Source organism: Colobus angolensis, unplaced genomic scaffold (assembly GCF_000951035.1).
Source record: "Colobus angolensis palliatus isolate OR3802 unplaced genomic scaffold, Cang.pa_1.0 Scaffold424, whole genome shotgun sequence".
Lineage (NCBI taxonomy): Eukaryota > Metazoa > Chordata > Mammalia > Primates > Cercopithecidae > Colobus > Colobus angolensis.
This window is the reverse complement of record NW_012117644.1, coordinates 440,318-449,346: the sequence shown is the minus strand read 5'-3', so window position 1 is coordinate 449,346 and position 9,029 is coordinate 440,318. Positions and strand designations below refer to the sequence as shown.

Below are 9,029 nucleotides of genomic sequence, written 5' to 3'. Positions count from 1 at the left end.
TCAAACTCCTGACCTCAACTGATCCTCCCGCCTTGGCCTCCCAAAGTGCTGGGACTGCAGGCATGAGCAACCGCGTCCAGCCTTTCTCCTTTCTTAAAAAAATTTACTATATGCAAATTAACTTCAGCATTGTTTTCCAATATATACATTTTGTTGCTATAGTAATTCTTCTTTGACTTCAGTTTGGAGGCACCTCTGTCTACTTTTTTTCTTTCTAGTTCTCTGCCTGTATCCTGGTGCAATCATCATCTTGTCTCCTACTTCATGGAACATTCTGACCCCCTGCTGTTTATTCAGGCAAAGCACAGATTAAAGTCGGCTCAGGGCGTTTGGAGAGAACAGAGACAGCTGACACCATGAATGACATCATTTTTCAGGTGAAACCTGCTCCTTAGGCTAAAGAAATGTCCTGTTCCCATTCTTCCTTGTAAGTACTTATAGGGTGGCTGTAGCATTCACCTACCAGGAGTGGCTCATCAGTTTATAGGCTGCAACTTCCATTGAGTTCAAGTTCTTCGGCCTAGCTCATACATTCAGTCCTAACTTTTGTGAGTTTTTTAGAATAACTTTAGAATAAACTGTTTGGACTTTGACTTTTTAAAAGTCTAAGCATAAGCTTTGGAGTCCAACCTGGGTTCAAATCCAAACCTCGCAATGTACTAAGTGTATGGCTAAATGATTTGGAGATTCACTTTGCTCATCTATAAAGTAGAGATGAAAATGGCCCTTTGCCATTAACAAGCCCTAGGCTAGTGTGAGAGACAAATATATAAACAGGCAGTGACAATAGCACATTTTAAGGACTGTATGCAAGGACCTGTAGGAGTTTCCAGAGGAATCAGGATGCAGTGATCTTATATGTACTGGTATAGCAGAAACCATCTTGTCAGCCAGCACGCAGGCAAAGGTACCAGTTTCCAGACAAGCTGAGCTACATATCAGTGAGAGTAGGCATAGTTTGCAATCTGTCCCAGTACCTTAGCCAGACACAAGATGAGGCAGCAGCTCCCCCAGATGGTACCCCTCATGTTTCCAGGAAAACCTGATGGTGGCTTGCTTTGACAGGGAAATTCTTTCTCACTAAGCAGACTGTTGTTTTCCTTCCCCCTCTCTTTGTTGTTGAGTCTGCTTTGTCTATTCTGGATGGTAATCCTGTTGATGACAGGGATGAGATATATTTGTAAGACTTGTTTGTGTATATGTCTATATATGTGTATATGTCTATATGTGCCTTTGTGTTTGTGGTTTTTTTGTATGTGTGTATGCATCATTTTGTGCTTGTGTGGGTATATGTCTTTCTGCATTTAGATGTGTCTGTGTATGACAAGAAGTGAAAGGAGAAGAGGAACACTGAGCCAAGGAAGTAGGGGCTGAAAGAAAGCCCATAAATGAGGTTGAGGATCAAGGAGAAGGTTAGGGACAAAGGGTTTGGCCTGAGGTATAGGACACAGGACATGGAAGAAAAAGCAGAGCCAGAAATGTAATTAGCAGCCCAAAGATACTGTTAGTCTAGACAGAATCTGGGTTCCACAAAGTGGTAGGCAGAATGCAGGTATCATCTAGCAGCCAGGAGTGGTCAAGCTAGCAGAGAGAGAAAAGCCATGTTTCAGGTATTAAAAACTTCTGACTCTTCCTGTCCAAGGAGGAATTGGCAGCTGGCTCCCAAGGCCCTGCTTCCCTTCAGACCTAACTGGTGTTTGTCTTTGTTTGACTATATATGTATTTTTTCAAGTCCTTCTGTGCATGTCTGTGTCTGCATATGCCTCACATTCAGTGTACTTGTACTTCATAGCATTAAGAAGAATTGTCTGATTCACTTAAGTCCAGTGAGTTTCCTTTCATTCATTCTTGTATTCTTCTCCTCACTTATAAATACCTCCTTTGAAATCTTTCTTTTTGATGTGCTGCTTGCCTTCTTTCTCTCTTTTTTCTTCAAACATATTTAGTGTGTGGTTTGTGCTGGATGCTGGATATGCTTTGCATACCCATTTAAAGACTATTAAGATGAATTTCCTACCTACAAAGGTCTCACTTCACTTACTGAGACAGAAAAACATACATATTCTATCCCCGTAGAGATTGTAACAAGAGATGAGCCCTGCATGCTTTGGAAGTACAGAAAAGAGTTAACCCATCTGAGGAGACAGAAAATACTTCCCAGAAAAGGTATTGCCTGAGATGAATTTTTGGAAGTGAATAGGGGTTTACATGGGGAGGGGGCTGAGCATGATACATCATGTGGAGTAACAAGTATGATGTCCTTGGGAATCTGTGGTTCAATGGTTCTTTTAACTTGAGCAAATGTAATAGTGGGGCAGGGAGGGAGAGGTTGGGAATAAGATTAGAAAGGCAGGCTCTAGCCAGATTTGTATGCCATACTGAGGAACTTGGATTTCATCCTAAAGTTGAAAAGCTAGAAGTAAACAGAGCTGGCCCTAATTCTGACTGAAGGTATGTCAGGAGCAGGTTTTGCAGAGGAGGTGAAGTTGGAACTTGGTTTTTAAAGATGAGCAGGAGTTTACTAGATGAAGAAAGGAAGAAGAACATTCCAGGAGAGGGGACCTTAACGAGTAAAGGCAGGAGACAAAAAATATGGCAACTCTGGGAGACATCAAATAGGGAGGTATCTAGAGAATAGTTACTTCATCTATAAGATAGGGACACCAGTAACATATACCTTCAATGGCTGATGTGAGACTTGACAAAGATCCTTTTTTTGTAAACCATAGAGCTGTGTGCAAATTTCTATAGTTGTTGTGTTATCCAGTTTCTTGTAATTTTTTGTCAGTACCCAACATGCATCAGGCCTTCTCAGGTATAGATCCACATAGGCATATACCTCAGCACTTTGGCACTGGCCGGATGAGAGTCATGCCCTCTTTTATCTAGCCACTTGGTGTCTTGAGGAGGCAGAGGTAAGATTAGAAGTCTCTGGGAAGTCACTGGTAGGATCAGAACTTGCTGGGTCCCTTGACAAGGGGGATCATACTATTTATTCTTGTTTATCCTCAGACACTAGGTTTCTCCTCAGATAAACTGGTATAAATAGTATGAGCCCCCTTGTCAAGGGGACACATATGAAGCATCTTCTACATATAGGCACTGTGTGCCTTAAATTATCTCCTTTTCTCCACATTGTAACTATGAGGTAGTTTGCATTTTACAGGTTCTAGGTGACATAGTGGTCAGTGTCAGAAATGTGATTCAAGACATTATCTGTGAAATTCTTTTTCCTATATGACACTTCATAAGCTTTGTGATTTCTCTGGATGTTGACCAAGCTGTGTGATCAGTTGAGAGTGCAAAACTTTGTGCGGTCTCAGGCAGTATGGGGCTGGAGAGGGGCTGGAGAGAAAGTGGCTGGGCTCTGTCTTTGGGATTGAGTGATAACACTTTCCTCCACATAGAACAGTGGTTCTTTCCTTCAAGGACAGACTCTCTTCTGTATATCTGTCTCACCCAGATGCTTTCAATTCTGATTAATCTGTGTGTCCTTGGATCTCAACACAAGACCTGTCACATAGTAACTATTCAGTAAATAATTGGTTAGGCAGATGAAAGAACAAGTGCTGCTTAACAAAGTCTTCTGGAACTCCTAATGCCTGCTCTATTCTTCTGCCTTCTCTTGTGTAGTACAGTACTCTAATAGGATATTTTGTCCTTAAGGACACACACACACACACACACACACAGTGTGTGTATATATATTTTGTATTGCTCATTGACACATAAGCCTAAATCCTCCCTCTTAGAGTTGATTAGATGCCAGAAGCTTCTTGGGAGAGGCATGAGTTTGTTTTATTCTTATATTCTTTGTCCTTAAGCTTCTTCCCATACTACTGCCCAAAGGTGAGTGTCATTTATAAGAAACACATGGTGAGCTCTAACTCTTTTTGCCAAGTCAATTGAAGTGGGTGTTCTATTTTGGAAATGGAGTCCTAGAGGTTTTCCTGCTGTTGAGTGTTTGGCTGGGTTTGTGATCCTCTCAGGGTGTTGGAAAGCCGTGTATAGGGATGGCAGCATGAGGGAAAACTGAGTGTGGAATCGAAGTTGCCTTTTGTTCGTGGGGACTGTCAGGGAGAGAGATTTCCCTAGCACCTGAAGCCAGAGCAGAGGGTGGATTTATTATATCTAGTCCAGGGATCAGCAAACTGTTTTTTCGTATAGCCTGAAAACTAAAAATGATTTTAAAACTTTTTTCTTTCATAATTGAGATTTTATTGGTTGAGGATCAGTACAGACATTTCAATTTGTACAGAATTATTAATATACATACCGAAAATCTAAAAAGCCATGTATTGTAATTCTTTTTTTAAAGTTATTCCAGTGACTTTCCACTTAGAATTTGGAAGCAAATGTCCTTCAGAGGCTATCAAGTACCAGCATCTTCACATGTTGATAAGCTGTTACATACATCCCACCAATTCACAACTGAATAGCATGTACACTACATATTCAAATTTTTAATCTTTCACAGCACAGTAACCAAGTTATTAGGAAAACAGGACTACCACAACCAAAGATGTTACAGAGTACACACAGTTCTGACAGGGAGAGCCATGATCAAGGACTGGTTTTCTTTAGGAAACAATTCTACCAAAAAACAACATGGGAATAGAAGTAATTTGAAATGTTCAAGACATTAAATGCAGGACTGACTCCATATTGCCATTTAATATGCATCATATTATAGGATATAAAAACTAACCCCCCATCTATGGAATGTTAAGCTGACACCAAAGACAGTCAAAGCCTCCCATAATTCAATATCCCACACTATTTTCTGGTTGTACCAAAAAATAAACAACCAGCAAATGATTTCACCTCTTAAAAAAAAGCATTTACACTTAAAAATGGGATGAGATGGGATTCCCTCCTTCTAAAAAATGTTTCTAGAACTACTAAAAAACTTGCATTTACAAAATAGTTGATAAAAATATTCCTCTGGATTGTACAAGAAGGGAGACAGGGACCACTGAACACATGATGTGTGGTATTAATCAGACTTGGTTTCTTTCTCTCCTGCTTCATCAGAGGCTGGACTCTCCTCAGTTTTCTTTTCCCTGTTTTCTGCAGGCAAATGTTCTTTAGTTTCTTGGTTAGCCACTTCGGCCTGTTTTCTCTTTGCTCCCGTTTTCCCTTTTGTTTGCACTTTTTTGTCTGAAGATTTATCCTTTGCTGCTGCCTTTTTCTGCTTCGCTTCCACTTTTGCAGGAGCAGGTTTAGCAGACAACCGCGACTATCTTCTCTCCGGCTCTTCCTTGGCGGCCCCTTTGGCGGAGCTGACCTTCCTCTTAGTCATCCTGGTGGCGTGGAGGGCGCGTGCGGGATGTCTGCGAGCCGTGGCGCAGGGAGAGCCTTGGCGAAGCTGGGCTGCCTTGGCGAAGCTGGGCTGCCTGGTCACTGCCGCTCCTCCCGCCACCCGGCTGCTGAGACCTACAGCAAGGGCGATGGGAGAACCCTGATTTTTACATTTTAAAATAGTTTAGGGGAAAAACTAAAGAAGAATTTCAAGATGTAAAATTTATATGAAATTAAAATTTCAGAGTCCGTAAAGTTTTATTGGCATACAGCCACTCTCATTCGTTTACATGTTGTCTATTGCTGCTTTTACGCAAGAACAGCAGAGTTGAGTAGTTGCGACCACCAAGCATAAAATATTTACTGTCTGACTCTTTACAGAAAAAGTTTATCTGGCCTAGTGTAACCTATCAATTAAAAAAAAACCCAGCTTTTTGGAGAAAGAATTCACATACTATGCAGTTCTCCCATTTATAGTATACAATTCAGTGGGTTTTAGTATATTCACAGATATGTGCAACTATCACCTCAGTCCATTTAAAAACATTTTTGTCACCTCAAAAATAAACCACATACACATTAGCTATTGTTCTCTCCCCACATTTCCCCCAGCCCTAAGCAATCACACATCTACTTTCTCTTTCTGTAGATTTGCCTATTATGGACATTTCATGTAAATATAGTCATATAATATGTGGTCCATTGTAACTGACTTTTTTCACTTAGCATGTTTTCAAGGTGCATTATCAGTACTGCCTGTACATGTTCATGTATATATATCTGTATTTTATTTCTTTTCATGGCCAAATAATATTCTATTGCATGGACATACCAGTTTTGTTTAGCCATTCATCAATTTATAGACATCTGGTTTGTTTCACCTTTTGGCTATTATGAATACTGCTGCTATAGACATGTATAAGTTTTTGTGTGGACATGTGTTTTATGTTTTGTTTGGACATACACTTTTATTTCTCTTGGGTACATACATATGAATAGAATTGCTGGGTCATATGGTAACTGTTTTAGGAACTGCCAGAGTATTTTCCATATAAAAATGGTTCAAGTGGCTAAACCATTTTTACATTCCTGCCAGCAGTGTGTGAGGGATCTGATCTCTCCACATGCTCATCAACACTTGTTATTGTCTGACTTTTTGATTGCAGTCATCCTAGTTGGTATAAAGTAATATCTCATTATGATTTTGATTTACATTTCTCTGATGACTAACGGTATTGAACATCTTTTCATGTGCTTAGTGGTTATTTGTATATCTTCTTTAGAGAAATATTTTCTCAGATCCTTTGCCCATTTATTTTATTTTTTATTATTATTTTAAAAAATTTCCATCTTAATTTTATATTCATGGGGTACATGTGCAGGTTTGTTGCAAGGGTATATTGCGTGATGCTGAGGTTTGGGCTTCTATTGATTTTCTTATGCAGATAGTGACCGTAGCATTCAATGGGAATTTTTTCAGTCCTTCTCCCTATCCCCACTCCTTTTGGAGACCCCAGTATCTATTGTTCACATCTTTGTGTTTGTGTGTACCCAAGATTTAGCTCCCACTTGTAAGTGAGAACATGCAATATCTGGTTTTCTGTGTCTGCACTAATTCACTTAAGATAATGGCATCCAGCTGCATTCATGTTGCTGCAAAGGATTTTCATTGCTTTTCATGGTCAATATGTACCACATTTTCTTTCTTTCTTTTTTTTTTTTTGAGTCAGGGTCTTGCTCTGTAACCCAGGCTGGAGTGCAGTGGCATGATTCCGGCTCATTGCAGCCTCAGTCTCCTGGGTTCAAGTGATCCTCCCACCTCAGCTTCTGAGTAGCTGGAACTACAGGCATGCACCACTGCCTGGCTAATTTCTTTGTATTGTTTTGTGGATACAGGGTTTTGCCATGTTGCCCAGGCTGGTCTTGAACTCCTGGGCTCAAGCTCTCCTCCCGCCTTGGCCTCCCAAAGTGCTGGTATTACAGGCATGAACCACCGTGCCTGGCCTGTACCACATTAATTAGTGGCATCTAGGTTGATTTCATGTCTTTACTATTGTGAATAGTGCTGCAGTGAACATATAAGTGCACATATCTTTTTAGTAGAATAATTTATTTTCCTTTGGGTATGTATACAGTAATGGAATTGCTGGATCGAATGGTAGTTCTATTTTTAGTACTCTTAGAAATCTCCAAACTGCTTTCCACAGTGGCTGGACTATTTACATTTCCATCAACTGTATATAAGTGTTGCCTTTTCTCTGCAGCCTTACCAACATCTTTTTTTTTTAGTTTTTAATAATAACTTTGCGTCCTGGTATGGTGGCTCACACCTGTAATCCCAGTGCTTTGGGTGGCAGGCGGATTGCTTGAAGCCAGGAGTTTGAGACCAGCTGGGCCAACGTGGCAAAACTTGGTCTCTACAAAAAAATACAAAAATTAGCTAGGCATAGTGGTGTGTGCCTATAATCCCAGCTACTCAGGAGGCTGAGACATGAGAATAGCTTGAACCCAGGAGGCGGAGGTTGCAGTGAGCCGAGATTGGGCCACTGCACTTTAGCCTGGGTGACAGAGTGAGACTCTGTCTCAAAAAATTTTTAAAATAAAATTAAAAACCTTTGCTCATTTTTAAATTGGGTTGTCTTTTTGGTGTTGAGTTGTTAAAGTTCTTTATATATTTTATATACAAATCCCTTATGAGATACGTGATTTGAAAATATTTTCTCCCATTCTGTGGGTTGCTTTTTCACTTTCTTGATCATGTCCTTTGAAGCGCAGAAGTTTTTAATTTTGATGAAGTCCAGTTTATTTATTTTTTTGCTGTTGTTGCTGCTCATGCTTTTGAGGTCATGTCTAAGAAACCATTGTCAAATCCAAGGTCATGATGACTTACCCGTGTGTTTTCTTCTAAGAGTTTTAAAGGCATCTGAAGCTTAATGTGCACCAAGCTGGATTCTAAATATTATCTCATCCAAAACCTGCTGTATACACTGCCTTCCTCATCTCAGTTGAAGGCAAGTCCATTGTTTCAATTGCCTGGGCAAAAAATATTCTAAATAATTCATAATTTTGTCAACTCCACATCTATTGGTAAATCCTATGGGTTCTCCCTTTAAAATATATCCAAAATAGAATCATTTCTCACTATCATTCCACTGCAGGCACCAAGGCTCAATAGTCTCCGAGCAGATAGCCTTATCTACATTTATTCTCAGTGTAGCAGCTAGAGAGCTTTTTTGAAAAACAAAACAAAACAAAAACAAAACAAAACAAAACAAAGAAAAACGTAAACCAGATCATTTTGCTCTGCTCAAAACTTGTGATAACTTCATTTTTTGTTTGATGTGAAAGCCACAGTCTCCACAAAAGTTAGCAAAGCCCTCTGTGATCTGGTGCCCACTTATTCTGATCTCCTCTCTGACTTATATTCCCCTTGTCACTCACTGAAGCCACACTCTTTGGTGTTCCTTCATACTCTTTTGTATCCCTGCTTTAGGGCCTTGGTTCTAGCTCTTGCCCCTGCCTGGACTATTGTTTCCTTAGATATTTAGTTTATGCCCTCATATTTCCATATGAAATATACTTTGTGGCTGAGCATGATGGTTCACACCTGTAATCCCAGCACTTTGGGAGGCTGAGGCAGGCAGATCACTTGAGGTCAGGAGTTCGAGACCAGCCTGGCCAACATGGTAAAACCCTGTCTCTACTAAAAATACAAAATTAGCCGGGCG

General features: G+C 40.2%; 1 protein-coding gene and 1 pseudogene across 3 annotated transcripts in view; one reads left to right on the top strand and one right to left on the bottom strand.

The window, feature by feature from the left end:
* Window positions 1-9,029, top strand: part of STIM1 (stromal interaction molecule 1) — a 222,222-nt gene that overhangs the window by 122,266 nt on the left and 90,927 nt on the right. The window lies entirely within an intron of this gene.
* On the bottom strand, window positions 4,997-5,302 carry LOC105522292 (annotated as a pseudogene).